We start from the raw sequence: 22,120 nt of genomic DNA, 5'->3' as shown, positions 1-22,120 counted from the left end.
CCAGATTCAAGTCCCAGGCCCCACATGGCAGCTCACAACTGTCTGTAACTACAGCTTGCAGGGATCTGACACCCTCACACAAATGCAGGAAAAACTCCAATGCACTTAAAAATAAATAAATCTTAAAAATAAAAGAAGAAGAATCAGGGTCATAAAGCCAATGAGTCAAAAGTATTCTGTGTTTGTCAGGTGCTGTTACATTTGGAAGCCTCATGTGTGTATTCCCATCGCGTCTTCCCTGACGGCTCTACACATTAGTCATTGAGGCAAGGTCTCTCAGTTGAACCCAGAGCTTGCTGACAAGGCTAGTCTGCCCACCCAGCAAGTTCTGAGAACTCCCCCTTTTCCATCACCACTGGGGCTAAAGGCATGCTGCCGTGCCCCCCTGCATTATGTCGGTGCTGGGGACCAAAACTCTGGTCTCCATATTTGCATGGCAAGCGCTTTATCCACTGAGCCCCCTCCTCAGCCCTCCTGCTAATTTTCCATCAGAAGCAGGGTATAGAGGCACATTCCTATAATCCTGGCACTTGGGAAATAAAGGCAGGAAGACCAAGGGTTCAAGGTCAACCTTGACTACATAGTAAGTCCTTCTCTCTCTCTCTCTCTCTCTCTCTCTCTCTCTCTCTCTCTCTGTGTGTGTGTGTGTGTGTGTGTGTATATGTATGTATACAAACAGTTTCTTAATTAATCCAAGTTTTTAAAAATGTCATACAAATATGATATAAAATTCAACAAGTAAAAAAAAGGCCAGTTTCAGGGATCAGGGAGATGGCTCAGTCAGTAAAGAGCTTGCTGCACAAGTATAAGGAAACAAGTTTGGATCCCCAGCACCCGTGAAAAGTCAAGTGCAGCCCTATGTGTCTGTAACCTCAAGGCCGAGGGGCTGGAGACAAGAGGGTGCCAGAGACTTGCCGGACAACCAACCCAGCCAAACAGTGAGCCCTAGGTGGAGAAAAACTAAGTGGTGGGTGATGGAGGAAGATGCCAATTATGGAGCTCTTGGCCTTCACGCTCACACAGACAAGCACACATGTACCCCCGTGCATATGTGTGCACACATACAGCTTTTAAAAAGGTTGATTAGCAGGACGGTGGTGGCACACACCTTTAATCCCAGCACTCAGAAGGCAGAGGCAGGTGGATCTCTGTGAATCAGAGGCCAGCCTGGGCTACACAGAGAAATTCTGTCTCAGAAAAAAAAAAAACAAACAAAAGGAAGGGAGGGAGGGAGAGAGGGAGGGAGGGAGGGAGGGAGGGAAAGAAAGTAGAGATTGCTAGAGAAAGACACTTGGCACTGAACTATGGCATCTATATGCACATGCACGAATACATGTGCCTACACGCGCACTCACGCATGCACACACACACACACACACACACATACACTGTCCCTGACAGTCTGGCTCATCACTCGTTAGAGCCCCTCCTTCCACTCAGTAGGCATTCACCCAGATTTATCCCAGGTAGATAGTTGGTGCCAACCATGTCTGAGTCATCTCCCTAGTTCCTGAATTCTTTTTCTTTCTTCTGAAGTGGATTGCTTCTACATAACCATTTCTTAATTTATGGACTTGTGTTTCCTTTTTTTCTGGATTGGATGATAAATTTTATAATTTCATCTTTCAGTGTAACCTTTATCATTGGGCTTAGTGACACACGCCTGTAATCCCAGCATTTGGAGAGCAGAGGCAGGAGGATTACACATTCATTGCCTGCCAGGGCTAGAGTGAAACCTTGTCTTAGAAATAGATGGATAAGGGCTGGGAAAATAGTCCATCAGGTAAATGCATGAGGCACATGAGCCTGGCAGCCCAAGTTTAATGCCCAGAGCCCACATGAAAGGCCAGATGTGGTGGTGAGCACTTGTGACCCCAGCCCATGTGAAAGGCCAGATGTGGTGGTGTGCTTTTGTGACTCCAGCCCACGTGAAAGGCCAGATGTGGTGGTGAGCATTTGTGACCCCAGCACTCCTCTGGTGACACAGTGACCAGACAGGACAAGCACCCAGAAACCAGAAGCCCAGCCTAGAATACAATGGTCCAACCTGGAGTCATGAGTTTTCCTCTGTAGATGTTGACAGGGATCAGGTGACTATCTCCGTTTTCTGACATCTGTGTTGAGTCCCTTCTTGGGTGATTTGGTTTGTGATAGGCTCTCCTGTAACCCTGTCTGGCCTCTAGTGAAGCAGAGGCTGACCTTGAACTCCTGACCCTTCTGCCTCCAACTCCCAAGTGCTGAGATCATAGGTACGTGCTGCCATGTTCGGTTTGCACACTGCTGGAGCTGGAACTTTGGTCTTTGGGCACATTGTTGCCCAATGTGCACCCTTGCACTGAGCCGTAAGACTGACTTATGGACACCCTAAGATTTTCCCCATTTCTTTCATTTCCACAGCTGTCTTTGCCCCTAACCAGACCCACCGTAGGTTCCTGTCTCAGAGACAAACCAGCGGGTATGGTGGCACACACCTGTAATTCCAGCATTCCCGAGGCTCATGCCACACAATTACCTCCAAGCTAAGACAAGCGTCGGCTATGGAGAGGGTCCCTGTCTCCCCTACATAAAAACAGGATGAATGGACCTGGTTCTGGCATCTGTCCTTCATTCTCTGCATTCCTTTCTCCTCTCCTAGCTCTTCATTCTAGGTCCTCACTGTCCTGTGCCTCATCGCCCTGTTCTCTATGTTGAAACCCAGGGTCGATTTCTCCAGAGCCAACGGCAAAGCGTTGGTGCTCTCTGAAACAGACAGGAAAGCTCTCCAGGCCTGGTAGAGACCTCCCCTCCAGGCTCTCTCTGCCTTCCGGATTTCTTAACTAGGATTTAAGAGTGTCACACAAGGTCACGAGGTGTGTTGGGGTGCAACTATACCATGGGTCCTCAGGAACTTTACCTAAGACAGTAGGAAGTCACTGTGGGGAAGGTTCTCGCCCTTCCTCAAGGGAGCAAGCAGCCTGGCTGGGCCACCGTGTGAGGTCATCCCTGCCACTGGCAAGGAGCGGGTGGGACAAGGGGCCCCACCTGTTCCCGATAAGCTCTCTAATGCCACTCCTAATTACTCTTTATTAACAGAGGCCTCATCACACGCTGCTGGGAGGGCGTGGGGATGAAGATGCCAAGACCAGAAACTTGTCACGTTTTCCAGAACGGCTTATTTGCCACGACCAAAATAACCTTTCCCAGGACGGCTGAGCCTGCCTTACCCTTCTGGTGCCCTGAGACTGTCCCCAAATCTGGTGGAGATCCACCCCAGGCTCCTGAAGCCTGTTCGTCCCCACTCACTCAGACTCTTCTTGGAGCCAAGTGTTCACAAAGTTTTCCGCCATGTTTTTGCTGACAGTGGTGATCTGTGTCCCTACCCTGGGCTCACAGTCTAAAGCCGGAGGTACCCCAGTTGCACCACCAAAGACTTCTGAGTGTCATCCTGGAAAGAAAGGGGGGGGGTGACAGAAGGAGGTCCCTGAATGAAAAGTGATCAGACTCTTGTCTTAAAGCCCAGAGGAAAGTTCCCACAGGACACCAAGGAAGGAACAGTGGGAGGGGCACAGCAGAACTGGGTAACCAAAGCAAAGGTCTAGGTGGGGCAGCGTGAACTTGGCCCAAGTCACACAAAAGCTCCCCCTGTAGGTGCTAGGAAGCCAGGGGAGGTTGGACAGCAGCAGCTTGGGCTTTAGGAAGACCCACCAGGCTCAATACAGAGGTCAGCCGGGAGGAAATCACTGGGTGCAGGCAGCATTTGGAGGTGGGGTTGTAACAACCCAGGAGAGAAAGGAGAAGTTTGGAACTTGTCAAAAACAAAAGACAGGGTAGGCCTGGCCTCTGACGATGGAGGCACAGTCCCTCTGAGCTGCTGAGCACACAGAGCAGGAGGGTCTGAGTTCCCAACAGCCCACATAAGGGTGCCACCTTAGAGCTGGGAAAATAGAGACCGTCAGATCCCAGGGTCATATCTGGCCAACCTTGCCAAATCAACCAACTTCAAGAAACTAAGGTAGGTGGAGAAGCAATTGAAGATATCCCATGTCAACCTCTGGTCTTCACATCTACATACATGGGCGCATGCACTCACACACACATGTATATGACATATACACAGCAACACCAACAATAAAAAGAAATCAGGGGCGGTGGTGATGCATACTTTTAATCCCAGCACTTGGGAGGCAGAGGCAGGAGGATCTCTGTGAGTTCAAGGCTAGCCTGGTCTATGGAGGGAGTTCCAGGACATCAGCCAGGGCTGCACAGAGGAACACTGTCAAAAAAGAAAGGAAGGAAGGAAAGAAGGGAGAGATGAGAAAGAAAGAAAGAAAAAGAAAGAAAGAAAGAGAAATAAAGAAAGGAAGGAAGAAAAACGAAATCAAGGAAGTCAATGGCTCCAGACTATGCACTCACTGGCTCCCAGAACCCTCTGGTCAGCCTGGCACTGGATCTCTTTAGGCACAGGAGGACTCTTGGACACTCTCCCTGTCCTTACAGCCAGGGAAATGGGACTAGGGAACCAGAGACCCAGGCTTGGAAACACGTGCCCTGGCCCTGGCCTGTGCCTCCTGCCTGCCTGCCTGCCTGTTGTTCACCCCTCAGTCTCAGTCTGCTGCACTTCCTACCCCATGAGCAGCTCTGCTCTCAAGCTTCCGACACTGTCCTTCCTGCCGGCCAACCGCCATGTTTCCTACCCGCACTTATATCTTATAGAAACGCTTAGTGAGCAGGTCTCCTTGCCAGCGTGCCCACTCTCCAGTGTCTGCCTTCATGCTAGCCTCAAGGCTCCCCTGCAGGTCAGGTTTCAGTATGGCTGTGCCCTCCTGTCCTCATCAGGGTCCTGGTTGTCCCCACCTTCACACCATCCCAGCTGAGCCTCCAGCTCCTGCTCTCCAGTCTTCTCTACTGCCTCCTCTCTCTGCCGACTCAGTCCCTGATCCCTCTCCTGAAGGCAGGCGTCTCACCAGCCCAGGCATTGTGTGTGAGCCAGGCCAGAACAGGGCCAGAGATGGAAACAGCACCTGTCAGGCCCCCTTGTCTTTTCCTGCTGCTAACATTCCTGTAACTACACAGGATGAACCAGGGACAGCAATGGAGACAGCTCAGAGAGGCAAGAACGGTGAAGGGTGGCCCACAGATGGCCTTATATCTAATCCCCAACCTCCCCTGCAACCCAGCAAGGGGACTGGTGCTGGGAACAGGTTCTGTGATTGGGCATCTTCCTCCTGCTCTTCCCTCCCCTCAACAACCTGTTCTTCTTGGGGAGATGAACTTACCCATAAGGCCTCCAAACCCTGGAGAGATGCATGATGTAAGACTAAGCTCATTGCTCCCTGGGAACCTTGAACCATTGTCTGTTCTGAGACTCATAAGTGCCTGACATGACCCAGGGAGTTCTCTGGCCTTACACTCCATCCTGGGGCAACCTGGGCTCCATCTCAGCCCTGCCAGTCACCACCAGTGACCTCTGCAAGGTATGTCCAGCCTTGGCATCTGTATGGTGGGTCCACAAGAGTCCTCTCTAGATGTACATACATAGAATGAACCACCTCAGGGCCAGCAAGATGGCTCAGCAGGGGAAGATACTTGCCACTAAGCCTGGTGATCTACATTCAGTCCCCAAAACACAAACAGTGAAAGAAGAAAGCTGTCTCCCTCAAATTGACCTCTGTCACCCACATACTATGGTACACACACACACAAAAAATGTAGGGAGATTGTTTAAATAATAAACAGTCACATAGTCAATTTGTGTGAAGGGTTTAATAACTGCAGGGCATGGTGGTCCACACCTGTAATCCCACCATTTGGGAGGTGGGGGCAGAAAGATGGAAAGTTTGGGGCCAGCCTTGACTACATAAGGAGTTTGGGGCTATCTTGGTGTTTTAATCAGGGTTTCTATTACTACAATGAAACGCCGTGATTCAAAGGCAAGCTGGGGAGGAAAGGGTTTATTTGGCTTGCATTTCAGCATTGCTGTTCATCACTGAAGGAAGTCAGTACAGGAACTCAAACAGGGCAGGAACCTGAAGGTGGGAGCTGATGCAGAGGCCAGGGAGGGGTGCTGCTTACTGGCTTGCTCCTCATGACTTGCTCAGCCTGATTTCTTATAGAACCCAGGACCACCAGCTCAAGGGTAATACCACCCGTCGTGGGCTGAGTCCTCCCACACTGATTACTAATTGAGAAAATGCCTTACAGTTGGATCTCCTGGAGGCATTTCCTCAACTGGAGGCTCCTTCTTCTCTGACGATTCCACCTTGTGTCAAGATGACACACAAAACCAGCCAGTGCCCTTGGACTACATAAAACCCTGTCTCCAAGTAAACAACAACAAAATGCTTGACGACAGCCTTGGTAGGACATGGGGCTCAGTAACCCTCCTTACAGCTGCAGACTTTGAACTAAGCATTGAGAGGACCCAGGCCTCTAACTCACTGTGTGATTCTCTCCCTCACTGGGCACTGTCTTCTGAACCATAAAATGGTGCAGTAAAATAAAACTCCCTACATGGGTGTGGAGACACATGCCTGCCATCCCCAAAGAGGCTGACACAGATCACAAAGTTGAGTCTAGCCTGAGCTACTTAGTAGAACCACCCTAACACACACACACATACACACACACACATACACACACACATACACACACACACATACACACACACACACACACACACACACACACACACACCCCAAAGTGACGAAGCTTCCTTAAGATTAGAAGAAAATCACATCCACTTGAGACCTCCTGCCTTCTCTCTTCCTTCTCCCAATAGCCCCCCCCACCTTTCCTCCTACTCTGGCCCCCACACCTTAACTTGCCCTTCTCTCTGCCCAGTTCCTCTCTGCATGGCTTCCCTCCAGGGAAGCTCTGCCTCCTCCAGGGTCCTCCCCTGACCATTTGTCTTACCAGTTTCTTCCTGACCACAGCGCTTAGCCACACCTAACAGGGAGGCCATGACATTGGCCTTCTACTAACTAGACTGAGGTTCCCTTGCTTCACAGCTGAGTCCCCAGAAACTATGTGGAGCTGGCCAGGGTGGGCACCCCGTAAACGCAGGAGGACTAGGTTCTCTAGTGCTGGAACTTCTGCCTGGGTGGGAAGAAGGGAGACAAGTCCCTAGAACCCCACCCCCTCTGCCGGCTCCACAGCCGGTCTCTAGGCCTGAGCCTTCCCACAGCCTGAAAAAGCACAAAGCTCCCCTACAGGGGCACATATCCCCTGCCCTTTGGGGGGTCATGGACTTAAGCCAACTCCAGGCTCCATCCGACTGTCTAACACCATGGCCAGCTGAGGCGTGATTTGGTCTTTGAGTTCAAGCTTTATCCCAGGCCCCAGCAGACTGTAATTCGCAGGTTTAAAGCTCCTCTGCCCCTTCCCAGATAGAAGGCTGCTCAGCAAGGAGGAGGCCCCGCTGCACAGGGGCACAGAGGTCTGGAAAGCGTGGCCGCACCACTCAATCCATGCTCTCTGCCCGCTGAGGCACACAGACACCACCTCGGCCACGGTTCCAGCCCACTGCCCCACAAGAAAAGCCCATTAATTTAACCTTAATAGGATTTTCAATTCATCACCAGCCCAGGGGAGCAGAGAGAGCTGGGTGGGGAACAGAGCGTATCCACATATAGGGGAAGCTTGGCCAGAGACTGGCCTCCGTGTGCAACTCTCGGCTTCCTGAAGGCCCTCAGACAAGCTACCTCCAGGCCTCAGTTTCCTCCAGAGAAAGAAAATTACTCAGAACTTCTTCTAGAAGATTAAATCAGATTGTGCTGAGGCCATAGCCAGCTGGCACTGCTGGGCAGGCCGCCATTGTCCTTCCACACCAGGCTCTCCTCCTGATCCCATGTGGATTCCCCCAGGTAGCTCAGCTCCGTCCCAGACACCAGAAGCTCCACACAACCCCAGATGGAGTGAGTGACTGGGAGCCCACAGACTTTTCATCCTCTGGGGGAGTCGCGTCCTGGATTCCCCGCCACTCGTGGAAGCAGAGCATCTAAAGGCTTCAAACCCCAGCCGGGTCAGCAGACCCGTGCCAACCAGCTGCGTCCCTGCTCCAGCTGAGAACATAGTCCAGCAGCTGCCGGCACTTGTCCTCCGGGCAGATTCCTCCAGGGTCGGGAGATGCCAGACAGGGAGATCATGTCTGTGTCATTCCCTGGTCATGGCTCGGAACCATGCTCCCCCGTGGCCTGGAAGTATGGCAGGGAGCCCGGGGTGGGGGCTGGGAGGAGATTCATCTCTTGAGCAGTGGACGTGACTCTGTGAGCTGGGAATGGAGCAGCACGCGGTAGGCCCCACGTCGTCCGTTCTGGGCTACTGCTTCCTTAGCAAACCTCATGAGCAGCCTGGCCTGACAGAGGGAGAGAGGACCACATCCAGCAGTGTCCGTGGTCCCTGTGTACAACATTGGTATCCAAGGGCCCCCTCAGGAGCCCCAGCCATAGGAGCATCTTAGTCTTCAGCACCATGTGGGGGAGTGGAGGGGAAGAGACCATAGGGAGCCGAGTGCGGCTTTAGCTGCCCTGTGCCACAGGTGAGCAGAGGATTGTGTCTTTTCATTAAAGAACAAGCCACAAATGGCGTCCCCCTCATTTAAGAGCCTCTTGACAATGTCAGGTGGGCTCCCACGCATCCACACAGCGGACACCTTTCATCAAACCAAGGCAGCTAGGACCAAAGGTCTCTGGGTTCTTGAGCCCAAGAGAGTGCAGTGTGGAGGCAGGGGATGAGGTGTAGGGGAAAATGCTGCACCAGTTCCATCAAGCATGGTGTGGGAAGGCTTGGCAAGACCCAGGTGGAATTCTAGAAGAGGCTGAGGAGGAGGGCGGCCTGCCAGCTATGGGAAGTTATGTCCTGCCCACACAGGAGATAAAAGGCGGGTAGGGACCCCTTGACCACAGTCCCAGTCTGGCCCATAAACTATTCAGAGTGTCTTGAGTCACATCATTGGCTCAAATGGCAAGCATCCACCTCTGCTCTAAAGCAGGAAGTGGGGCCCCAGGCCCAGAGGGGACACATGCTGAGACAGAAGAGACCCTGTCACCACATCTAAGAGTCACTGAAGAGGTCCCCTGAGATTCATTCAGGTGTTCCCCCCTGCTCTGCTCAGGCACCCTGAGTCCCTGGCTCCCACATTGAGAGTGACCATCAGTATTCCACCAGGCACTGCAGTCTTTTTTTTTTTTTTTTTTTTTTTTTTTTTTTTTTTTGGTTTTTCGAGACAGGGTTTCTCTGTAGTTTTGGAGCCTGTCCTGGAACTAGCTCTTGTAGACCAGGCTGGTCTCGAACTCACAGAGATCCGCCTGCCTCTGCTTCCCGAGTGCTGGGATTAAAGGCATGCGCCACCACCGCCCGGCCAGGCACTGCAGTCTTGATGTGCGAGCTGAGCTGGCCATCCTGTTTGTGCTTTTATTTTTATTTTTATGGGTCTTTTTGTTTATTTGTTTTTTGACAGGCTCTCTCTACGTAGCCCTGGCTGTCCTGGAACTCACTATGTAGACCAGGCTGGCCCAGAACTTCTACCTCCCAGGTACTGGGACTAAAGTGTGTGCCACCACAGTCTGCCTTCCCTCTGTGCTTTCAGCTCACTCAACAAGAGCTGAGAAAGGAGAGAAGGGGCTGCCTCCCCACAGAGGGGGTGAGTGCTCCTTATAAAACAGCTTCGTGCTCAGTGCGAAGACATCTGTCCCTGGACTTGAGTCAAGGGAATTTTAAGACTGGGAGGAAGTTGTCATCGAGAGTATAAAATCTGCAGGTCGTGTGCCACCCCATCACTCATATAACAGTGCCTGACTGGGGTCCCTTTCGTCAGACCCCACTCCAGAGGCACAACAGAGAACCAGAATGAGACCCTGCCCTCCAGCATGCAGACCAGTGAACAAGGACCAGCCAGAGTGAAGGAGGCTCTTCCAGAGGTTACATAGAGAAGGGGGAGGGCAGAGGAAGAGGGTGGAGTGTAGGTGGGTTTCTTCAGCGCTACGCATGAAGCACCTGGAGCGAAACACCCTCCCCTCTTAGCACCAGGCATACCCCTGGAAAAGGAATGGGGAGAGTGTGCTGGAGGCAGAGAGCGCTGGGGACGCAGCTCAGCATACTCCCGATTCCCCAAGTTTGATCCCCTCAGCTACAATGCGAGCTTGAGGCCAGCTTGGGATACATGAGACCCTGTTTCCAAAAGAGGAGGAGGAGGAGGAGGAGGAGGAGGAGGAGGAGGAGGAGAGAGAGAGAGAGAAAGGGAAGGAGAGAGGAGGAAAAGGAGAAATACAGACCCACATACTACCGAGAAAGCATCTACCATCCACCTACCTGGATCGCCTCTTGGACGTTGCGTTCCGTTTGCACAAGGCTGAACCAGCCATTCGCTGCAGTATTCTTACACCGAGCTTCTAATTTTTTCCAAGAATTTTTTCAAAGATAGTGACTCCACCCATCAATGGCTGATGTGATTCTGATTCTTTCCAGTGAGAGGCTGGCACCCTCCCATCCATCCGTGTCTTCAGTGTCTCCTGATCACTAACCACACACCAAGGACCATGCCAGGAGCCAGGATACTTGCCAGTGGTTCATCCTGCCCTGATGCCACCCTCTCCCACCCCCGGTAGCTTCACCCACCTCTGCCCCCACCATGATCAAGACAGACTTGGGTGGACACTGGGAGCTCCCTGAGAAGTCTACCGTCAGCAAGAAGAGGCTGTGCATGGCTTTCCTGCTCCTTCCTCCCCAGCCAAAGGCAGGGCACAGCATGGCTGAAATCCCATTGGTGGCCCCTGGCCAACTGGCTGCCACTTGCTTATTTGGCTTGGAACAGGAAATACATTTTTCTACTATTTACACTGCTGACCTCAGGAATAAACTCGTTACTGCTGCAGCCACATTCCCACAGTGCCCTGCTCACATCAGGGGACCTAGCCTAACTGATGACTCCCAGGTACTCTATCTTACAAAATAAGATGGGACCAGGCAGAGTGACATACTCTTTTCATCCCAGCATTTGGGAAGCAGAGGCAGGCAGGTCTCTGTAAATTCATGGCCAGTCTGATCTACACAGTGAACTCTAAGCCAGTCAAGCTACATAGTGAGACCCTGTCTTTAGATCCTATCTAAAACAAATCCCCCCAAAGAAAAACAAGGCGGATGGCCAGTCAAAAGTCACCTACTTTACTACCTGCTTTCAGAGATGCCACAGGACACCCCCAGTTGACACAGAGGTGATCACACTGAGACACATCCTTCCACAGTTCAACAAACCCATTGTCTTTTCTTCCTGAGTACACTGTTGGACTACATTTCCCAGGCTTCTTTGGAATCTGCTGGTCCAGGCTCCTGAGTTCTGGCTAATAGAGGAAGGGTTCAGACCTGGCCTTGAATTCCCACGGGATGCTATGTATTCAATCTCCTCTCCTGTCTCTGGCTGAATGGAGAGAGTACAGAGACCAACATGATGTAAAGTCACACATGATAGCAGTCGCAGGTCCCTAGGAACCTGTAGGAACAGCTATAGAAATACCACGTTGTATCAAGACCTTGAAATCATAGCAGTCTCAATGGTTAGTGTCCCCTGACTCTAGCCCCAGAGTGAGCCCCAGGCTGGGAGGCTAGAGTCCTGGACTCTGGGACCAGATTATCCCTCTGAGTCAAAGCATGATTTCAGTATGAAATCATGAAATCTCTGAGCCTCAGTTTCCCCCTTAGTAAAATAGACAATGGCTTTGAATGTTTTGTCGTGACGGGCCCCTGTCCTGTGTTATAGTCATTACTCTTGAGTCCACGACTAAAAGGTCTGCCACCAACACCCTGAATCTAGATGGTTGTGCTCTATGCCTGGTTTCAGAGGGTCTGGTTTATCCTGGTGGAGGGTCAGAAAGCAGAGGCAAGGCAGATACCCGCACCCCACCACCACCTTTCATTCTATCTGGTCCCCAGGCCAAAGGACGGTGCCACCCACATTCTGAGCAAGTCTTTCCCGCTCAGTTAATCCTCTGGACTAACTCTTACAGACACACCCAGAGGCGGCCTCCCATCTCCTAGGTGATTCTGAATTCAGTCAAGTTAACAATGATGACGAGCCATCACAACCCCAAAATAGTCTCAGGAGCCTCAAAATATAAAGCAGATAGGAACAAGGGAGAGGAGGAGCTCTCACTAAAGCTGGGGGAGGGGGCATCAGGGCTGACCCTGGACCATCTCCTCTGTCAACTGCCCAGACCCTTATACTCCAACCTCTCACCCAGCCAAATTTCCCAACTCTTGGCCAACCAAGAAACTTCTAGAAAATCCTACCAAACCTCCAGCTTCCGTTTGCATACCTCCAGTGATAGAGAGAGTTCTGCCAGGTCCAGGAAGCCGCTGGGGTACCCCCATAGTTGAGCGACCCACACCAATACATACACACCCTGCGCGGGGCCTACTGAGTCTGTGGACCTCATCCACACCGCCTCAGTGCCACCAGCTGGAGATGAGACCAGCAAACCTGGCATCCAGAATAGAAGATGGCTGCACCCAGGTGCCAAAAAGGGGTGATGCTACAAGCTTCACAGAGGGAGCGTGTGTGGCCCTCCAGGAAGTGGGGCTGTTACAATGCAGAAATCTTACAGCTGAGGTATAAAGAATCTCTGACCCTTGCCCAACATCATAGAGCTGGCAAGTTGCAAGTTGGGACTCAAATCCACCTGGTCATCTGCTCTCAACTGATTCTCTGATGTGCAGATTTGGCTGACACTGAAAACAAGTCCTGCTGAGGATGTAGACCCATGGATGGAGCGCTGGCCCAGCAAACACAAGGCCCTGGATTCTAGTCCTGACCCTGCACAAACCCACCCCTGTGGTACATGCACCAGGGAGATGGAGGCAGAAGGATCAGAAGTTCAAGGTCATCCTCAGCTTAATATCGAGTTCAAAGCCAACCTGGGTCACATGAGACCCTGCCTATACACAGCTAGACAGACAGATGGATGGATGAATAAATCAATCATAAGACCATAGTGCTGGGTAGTATTAATAAAAATAACATAATCAGGGAGCTGGAGAGATGGCTCTGCAGTTAAGAGCACATACTGCTCTTATATTGGAGAAGATCCAAGTTCAGTTCCCAGTACTCTTGTCCGGCAGACCACAGCAACTTGTAACCCCAGTTCCAGGGTTCAAACACCATCTTCTGGACTCCAATGGCACCTGTGCTCATATGTACCTACCCAAACACAGTCTCACACACCATACACGTAATTTAAAAATAATGAAAGTTAAAAAAAAAGAGCAGTTCTGAGCTGTGGCGCACACCTTTAATCCCAGCACTCAGGAGGCAGAGGCAGGCGGATCTCTGTGAGTTCGAGACCAGCCTGGTTTACAAGAGCTAGTTCCAGGACAAGCTCCAAAACTACAGAGAAACCCTGTCTCAAAAAACAAAACAACTCAGGAGGCAGAGACAAACAGATTTCTGTTGGTTTGAGGCCAGCCTAGTCTACAGAGTGAGTCCCATGGCAGGCTCCAACGCTACAGAGAAACCTTGTCTCAAAAAACCAATAATGATGATGATGATGATGATGATGATGATGATGATGATGATGATGAAAATAAGCCAGTTAGGTGCATGATGGTGCATGCCTTTAATCCCAGCACTCAGGAGGCAGAGACAGGTGGATCTCTATGAGTTTGAGGCCAGCCTGATCTATAGAGTGAGTTCCAGGACAGTGAGGACTGTTAGACAGAGAAACTCTGTCTTGAAAAACCAAAACCAACAACAACAATAATGATGCTAAAAATAAATCGTTTTTAAAAATAGCATACAAGCCAGGCGCAGTGGCTCACTACTTGATTCCTTACACTTGGGAGGCAGAGGCAATTGGAAGTCTATGAGTTCAAGGCCAGTATGGTTTACACAAGGAGTTCCAGGCCAGCCAAGTATTATAACGAGACACTTCAAAAAAAATAACAATGACATAATAGTGACAATCATGTCATTAGGGAGCTAATCATAAGTACCTGTATGATACTTGCCATATCCCAAGTGCTTGTGAAAAAACATCATTTTATAAACAATTCATTAATTTGATCCTAGGCAGTGCTAGGCAGGAGACTCCATCATCATTTCTATTTTATAAGTGAGGAAAATGAGACATGGAGTGTTGGAAACTGTGGACCCCTCCCCCCAGACCTTGAATTTCCTGCAAACAACTTCTTTTCCTGCAGCTGCTCTGAGCACAAGACCCTGATGTCAGGTGAGTGGTTTCTGGTGGCTTGCAGCTGAAAACCCCCAAGAGCTAGGGCGTGGCCATTGGTCAAGGAGACCCAATATAAGCAGTCCTGGAACACAATAAAGTTGGCGTTCTTGATTCAAGGATGACCGTGTGTGTGTGTGTGTGTGTGTGTGTGTGTGTGTGTGTGTGTGTGTGTGTTTCAATCTCCAGCCCCTTGCCTGGTTCAGGCTACAGGCGTAGTACTGTAATACACATAGTACAGGCACTACAGAACTGTAGTACACACAGTAGCAGTAGTACGGATGCTACTACAATGGAGAAAGTAAGCCACTTACTAGAGTTTACACGGCTGCCATGGGTAGAGTTCAAACATGAGTCCAGGAGTCCAGGTATGTGACCTGTGTGTGCTGTGTGGCATTCTCCTTCAATTTTCAAAGATTTTTTTAATTTTCCGTGTTATTGCTTTGTCTGTCTGTGCACTATGTGCATGCAGTTGCCAACAAAGGCCAGAAGAGGGCATCAGACCCCCTTTGAACTGGAGTTACAACCGGTTATGAGCTGCCATCTGGGTGCTGGGAAAGGAGCCCGGGTCCTCCACAAAAGCAGCCAGTGCTCTTAAGCACTGAGCCGTCCCCAGCCCTCTCCTCCATGCTGATATACATAGACACATGTCACAGGACAGCACGCGTGTACCCCAGTGTACTCACTAATCTCTTCTCAAATCCGTAATGAGCAAAAAGAATTCCATAAAATCAAGTAGCTGCTCATGTACAAAGCAAGTCAGAGTCAGAGGGATTTGTCCTCAGCTCAGCAGAGCTTGTACTAGCAATCGCACTGCATAGTAGAAAAACCAGTGATTTTCTGTTAAAGCTAGAACAAGAAACAAGACCATTCTTCTGGGGGCAGGGGGCACAGGCCTCCCTATATAGCTCAGGCTAGCTTGGGACTCAAGGTCCTCCTGCACACACCACACACACACTAATTCTAGAATATATATGTATATATATTCTAATTTTTAAAAACTACCCCAATCAAGGCGGTATGGTATTAGAGTGAGAACAAACAGAACCATTGAACAGGAGCAAACACCTCAAAACTTAATCCACAAACACTATTAGCTGGTTTTTGACAGAGGATCAGAGGCCATTTGATGGAGGAAGGGCAGCTTTCTCAAACGGTGCTGGGGATGACTGGACACCCATATTATAAAAGAAAAAAATGAATCTACACATAGGCCTTATGTTGTCTTTCACAAACATTAGCTCGTGGACCTAAATGCAAAACACAAGACTGCGAAATGGGTGTTGTCAGAGAAGACTAAATTATCTAGGACTCAGTGAGTTTTTAGACCCTGCATCTTGAAATCTTTTAATGAGGAAACTTACAATCCATCATTAAAATTGACCCCTGCTAGCCAGGTGTGGCTGTTCATGCCTGTGGTTGTAATACCTGGGAGGCAGGGGCAGGGGGAGCAGAAGACCAGAGTCCTCTTTGGCCACATACTGAGCTTAAGCTTAGTCTAGGCAGCATGAGGCCCTGTCTCAAAAAGCCAATAATAATAATTTTTTAACACTTCTGCTGTGTGGCAGTGTTACAGAGAATGGAAAGAAAAACCACATGTGGTAGTGTATGCCTGTAACCCCAGCACTGGGAAGGCACAGGCAGGAGAACTGTCCAAAGTTCAAGACCAGCCTGGCCTATAGAGCCAGCCCCTGTCTCAAAACCAGGAAGAGACAGAGAGAGATGGGGTGCAGGAGGGACACAGAGAGATGAGGTGCAGGAGGGACACAGAGAGATGGGGTACAGGAGGGACAGAAATGGGGTGCAGGAGGGACAGAGAGAGATGGAGTGTGGAAGGGACAGGAGATGGGGTACAGGAAGGACAGAGAGAGATGGGGTGGTTGCAGGGCAGAATCCACAGACACACATAGTAAATAAACATATAAGAGATGCTCTCTCTCACTCAACCCTTAGGCCCTTAGAGTAGCCAGAATCCGAAGATGTGACATCCATGAGTGCTGAGCACCTAAAGAAGAAAACCACCAAGTTACCCTTGCCCAGCAGATGGTAACACACATCAAGCTTTCCCGCTTCAAAAGTAAGGGACGGTGACACAGCAAGGGAAACTCAGACAAAAACAGAGCCAAAACCCAGTAGGGAAAAACACCAAACCAGGGACTTCTGTGTCTAGCATCTGGGGCTCACTCATGGTGGTAGTATCTGGGCTCCGATGGCTTGGCTAACCCTGCTGCCCCTCCAGTCCTCGGCTTCTGGCAAATGTGCCCTCTCCCTGGGCTCTTGCCCCTCCCTGTTTCAGCCTTCCTCGGCAGACACCTAGTGATCCCTGCATCTACAGCAGTCTAAGCTCTCCATCGTCACAGTTTTGCCATCTACGTCTCAGAGCCTCCTGACAGATAACCCCAGCCCTACCTGGCCCTTTTCAAAACCTTGGAGCGAGCCTCCATGACCTCCTCGCCCTCATCCTGCCTACCTCTGCTTACCTCAACGATGGGTACAATGTGGCTGACACCAAGTTCAAGGTGCAGCTCTCCCTGGCTCCCTTGAACCACAGCACAGTGGGTTCTGTGTACCTTCACGGTCGAGCATTCCTGACGTGTTTTCCTGCTTCATCCATAGCTTTAAATTCCCTCTTTCTCCTTGAACAAACTGCCCTTTTCTACAACTTTCTGCTCAGAATTCTAGCTGGAAACCCAGCTAAAGGCAGTGAGCAATAACCATGCCACGGCTTGAGTATTAACACGATTTTGAAATTTCCTCCAACAATTGTCCCTTTACTTTTAAATTCAGCCTCCCTGGGGTTTTCAAGATCTAGACACTGCCCAGAGGAGTCAGAAAGTTTGGTTTTTTTTTTTTTAATGTTTTATTTTCTTTTGTGGGGGTTACAAGAATGGAGGGTGAGTATGGAAGGACTGGGAAATGAATGGAACTGGAGTACATGATGTGAAATTCCCAAGAATCAATTAAAGAAAAAAGAAAACACACCCAGGCTTGCCCGCAGGCTATTATGGTGGGAACATTTCTCTGTTGAGAAAGTGACTCCAGCTTGTGTCAAGTTGACCTAAAACTAGCCAGCACAGCCAGGCAGCTGGGTTCGGTGACCTACTCCTTTCTCTTCAGCCTGGGACCCCAACCCATAGGATGGTGCCACCAGCATCCAGGGTATCTTCCCTCCTCAGGCAAACCCCTGTGGAAACACCTTTACAGGTGCAACCAGAGGTATGTTTCCATGGTGACTCTAAAGTCTGTGCCCCTGACGATCAAGATCAGCGCTTATATAGGCTTCCTTAGTCCACATCTCCAAACTCTTCCGCTGGCCTCCTGCTAGCCAGCTCCAAGAGCTTCAGGGTGACATGGTTAGGTTTATCCCAGCAACGATCCAACTCTTGGGGCCATTTCTTTTTTTTTTCTTTTTTCTTTTTTTTTTTTTTTGTATTAGTGAATTTTCTCATTGCTGTGACATAATGTCTGATAGAAAAAAAAACTTAAGAAGTGGTGAAAATAGAATTTATTTTGCCCATAGTTTGAAAGGACACAGTCTCTCTTAGCAGAGAAGACAGCAGGCCTGGCTCAGACTGTGGTGGGCTGAGGCAACAGGCTCGTTGTGCATTAGAGACCAACCTAAGCTACACAGTGAGACCGCCTCAAAAAAGCCAAAGAAAAGTCTCCAGACCCTAGCAGTTAGGAACATGGACCACGCAGCCAGATGTCTGGGTTCAAATCCTGACATGCTATCCACCCCGCTGTGTGACTTTGCATGAACCGCTGAACTTCTCTGGGCCTCAATTTTCCTTAGCTGTCAAATGGTGCTTGAGATGTCATCAATCACAAAGAGTGGTTGTGAGGACTATCCAGCTGGCACACGGGGATGTCTGAATGGAGCCTGCATACAGTAAGAGCTCAATGAACACTCACCCTAGGGAACTATAGGAGAGAGAGAGATTCTGAGGCCCAAATGATGTGATCACTTCCAAGGTGACACAGGTAATTGTTTCATAATAGCCATATGCAAGGGGCTTCTGGGTGCAGGACTTACGCTGGGCATCATAGCATGGAGTACCACACCCTCTCTCAGGCAGGACTTAGGAGAAGACCCAAGCTCTCTGGAAAGCTAACGCCCAGTCAGCCCCAGTGACAGAGGAAGCAGTGGTCTGGTCTCCACTCAAGTCTGATTCTGAAGCCTGTGGGCCACACCGGCACACCTGAGCTTGGGAGCCTCAGCCACCACCTGCTGTGCTTCCCCCCCCCCCCCAGGCCTAGGAGGGGCCCAAGAGCCACACCATGATGCCACCTGTTAGAGAGGAAGTCCCCAGAATCCACCAATACAAAGTGTTCGCAAGTTTCAGGGCATGCAGGGTACACAGTAGGGACTGTGGGAACTCATCGGTCTCAGGCAAGAAATGTCAGGGACAAACACAGAGTACAGACCACCCAGAGGAGAACGTCTCAGAAAAGGGGGTGCCTCAGAAGAATCCTGCACTCCCAATGCTAGCCCAGCCAGAGCCTTGCCCCAGTGCCTCTCGGCCCTGACAGCCCTGTGCTTAGATAGGGTGCTTGGAACTGAACCCTGGCTGCTAATTCGCTTTGAGACTTTGGGCCTCCATGGGCAGAGTCTGAGTGCTCACAAGTGCACAGACTTCACTCAAGGCCCACTCACGGGGTCGCTCCATGCCAGGACCTAAGCTCTGCCCCACACACTATGGGGGAGCCTGTGGTGATATTTTGTTTATGCTATAACAAATAAACCTTGTCTGAGGATCAGAGTGTGGAGCTAGCCACTAGTTAGCCATAGAGGCCAGGCAGTGGTGGCACACACCTTTAATCCCAGCACTCAGAGGCAGCGGCAGACGGACCTCTGTGAGTTCAAGGTCGCCCTGGGCTGCACTGGATTGACTCAGTCTCAAAGAGAAAGAGAGCCAGGCAGTGGTGGCTCACACCTTTAATCCCAACACTAGGGAAGTGGAGACAGGAAGGGATATGGCTGGGTAGAGAGAGGAATATAAGGCAGGAGGAGACAGGAGCTCATTGCATTCTGTTTGAGTATTCAGTGTGAGGACTTGCAGAGACACACAATACCCCCATTCAGCCTGAGGATTCGTGGAGGTAAGAACATTAGTGACCGACTGCTTTAATTCTCTGAGCTTCCAGCTTTCACCCTCTATCTGACTCCAGGTTTTTATTATTAAGATCAGTTAGGATTTGTGCTACAGGGGTCCCATCAATACATGAAGCAGAATCACTGGGCCAGTCAGTGCTGGAGAGCTTGCTGGAGAGGGGTGGGGCTAGGCTGTGTCTCCCAGGATGCAGAGTTGGGCAGGTGAATATCCTACAGAAACGAGTAGTCCCAGAGAAGAGGTGACCCCCGGCAGTGCCTTGGCAACTCCAAACAAGCTAGGACAAGATGGGTGCCTGGGGTCCAGAGAACATTCAGAGACAGACGGTAGCATGCAGATAGTCGGTATGATTCTCAGGCTGGAACTCATTGTGAAACGCACCGGATCGAGAGCTGGGTGTCGCTGGCTGTAGCCTGGGAGGTTCCGATTCCATTGCTGAATCCTCACCTGAGTCCGTTCCCTCAACTTGCAGGAGAGAAGAATGGCCCTCACCTCATTAGGGGCCTCAAGTGAGACCCCAGTCCTCATGTTTCCTGGCTGAGGACAGAGGTTGGGGCTAGACATTTGCAGAAGGGGCCTTTTCCAGGGCACCTTGGCAGTGCCTGGCCTCGGTGCTGGAGGGACCCTGCATCAAACACTACAGCCAAAGCAGCAATAAGTCACTGTGCGTGGCCTCCAGCCCAGGCCCGTGTCTAGGGTTTACATGTCCCCAAGGTGTGCCCTTGCCACCCTTGCCTGACCCCAAAGCAGTTCAGGATATTCAACACTTACATTACTACATGGGAGCAACTGAGTGACACAGCTGAGTGCCTATGGGGTGTGGTCTCTGCTGATAAGACCCGCCCCCAACACTTAGGTCTTCCCTGAGGCACGTAAGGATCTTGCTCAGAGAAGCAAAGCCTCTGCTGACTGAGGGAAGGCAGAGAAGGCTCAACTGGTCTGGAAGGTATTCTGCTACAAAACCAAAGGCCCAGAAAGCAGCCAATCAAAGCCAGGCCCTTAAGTCAGGCCAACCAATTAGAGTAAGACACATGGGTCTCGACCAGCCATTAGGGCCAGGCAAATGACTCTCAGGTGGCTACCATCTAGTCCAGGGTTGCTTACAGGCTGTCCCTAGGATTCTACTGAGGTGGTGGAGGTGAGCCATGCATTTTCAGCCTGGCTTCCAGGTGGCAGTGAAGCAGGAAGTCATGGGCTGTTTGAGGGAGAAGACCTCCTTGTCCCAAGAGGTCACAGAGAAAAGCCATCGGGGCCTGAGTATCATCTACTGTGCAGATTCCTGGGCCTGTTTGTAGAGGACAGGGAAAGGGACGGTGGAAAAGACAGCAGACTCAGGGGCAGACAATCCCCCAGCCATCCTTCCCTGTGCTTGCTCAACTGGGCTGCTGGCCAAGTCCACTGGACAGGTGAGGGTAGGCAGGTTCACAAGGCGAGGGCACAGCTGGTGCGGCTCAGGCCGCATGGTCCTCCAAGATGCAAGAAGAGGAAAGGGAATGACTGAGAGGAGGGGCCGACCTGCCGCAGAGGGTCTTGCAGGGTGCCCACCCTGGTGCCTCAGCTAGACTGGCTGCTGCAAGCCAAGCGCCTGCCTGTCCCTGTGCCCCACGGTTGCCATGCCGACCCCGAGGCTGTGTTTGCGGATGTTGTATTTGATTTCACAAGTTTGGAACTCCAATTACGTCATTTCGCAACACAGGGTTGCCATGACAGCGAGCCCCATGTCCCCGGGTGGCTCACACCTTGTGGGGGGAGAGGAGGGGCCCAAACGGTTCCCCCAGCAAATCTCTACTCAGCACCCCCTTGAGGAGTGAGGAAAGCGGTGTGGCATAGCCCCTCACAAATCTAACGGCATCTACATTTGGGGAAACCGAGGCTCAGGGGGCACACATCTGACCCTTATACTTCACCTCCAGCTAAAGGAGACTTTCACACCTACTTGACAGGAGTGGAGAGACCTGACACCAGGCCCCCAGCAACCAACTTGGCCATCTGTCCTGGCCAGCTCTTGGGGGCTCCCAGGTGGCTGCTCCTAAGTGGCATCCACACTGATGCTACTTCATGCAAACCACACACACAGGCTGATGTGGAGACAGCCGTGTGGCTGAGAACACTGCTTTGGCATTGGGCCTGGGTTCAAATGCCGGCTTCCCACTCACCAAGTGTGTGGTCTGAACAATCAAGCTGCCCACTGAGCTTCTATAGACGGGGAAGCAAGTTGGTCTTAAGAGAGTCAATACCCTCTTCAGGCTTGCAGGGTTGAGCCAGTGCACATGAAGTGCACGTTACAGAAAGGATGCAATAAAAAAGAAGCTGTCAGTTCGTTTCTTTCCTTGCTTCCTTTGTTTTCTCCACCACTTCCTTTTTCCTACTTTCCCTCCTTTCTTCCTATTTCCTTGTTGCTGTAAGTTCTTGCTGTGTGGCATTGGGCAGCTGACCTTCCCTTTCTGGTCCTCTACACTAGTAAGGATTCTTCTCTCAAGCCCACTTTTTCATAGCTAGTTTCTCCTTGCCTTGATCCTTATCATCGACCATGGAGTGAAGTGGAAGGCGCTGAGCAGTCCCCTGCCGCATGACAAAGTTGGTAGGTGCATGAGTATCGCCCCTGCAGCTCTAGATGGGGACTGGACATCCTTTCTCTGCCTTGATGCCGCAAGAGGTCACAAAACTGTGGTCACCATCAAGGTTCAGTCACACCTAGCCCTGTAAAGGATCTGTCCCCAGACTCCGGGAACGACAAAGGTGAGAACCAGGGGTGATAAGCATTTCCAAAGTTTGTAGTGACTGTGAATAGAAACTGTAATCCTCTTGAAACAC

Source organism: Microtus oregoni, unplaced genomic scaffold (assembly GCF_018167655.1).
Source record: "Microtus oregoni isolate MIOR12 unplaced genomic scaffold, Mior012 000005F_ref0000423, whole genome shotgun sequence".
Lineage (NCBI taxonomy): Eukaryota > Metazoa > Chordata > Mammalia > Rodentia > Cricetidae > Microtus > Microtus oregoni.
The sequence above is the reverse complement of the archived record's forward strand: the minus strand, read 5'-3'. Positions refer to the sequence as shown.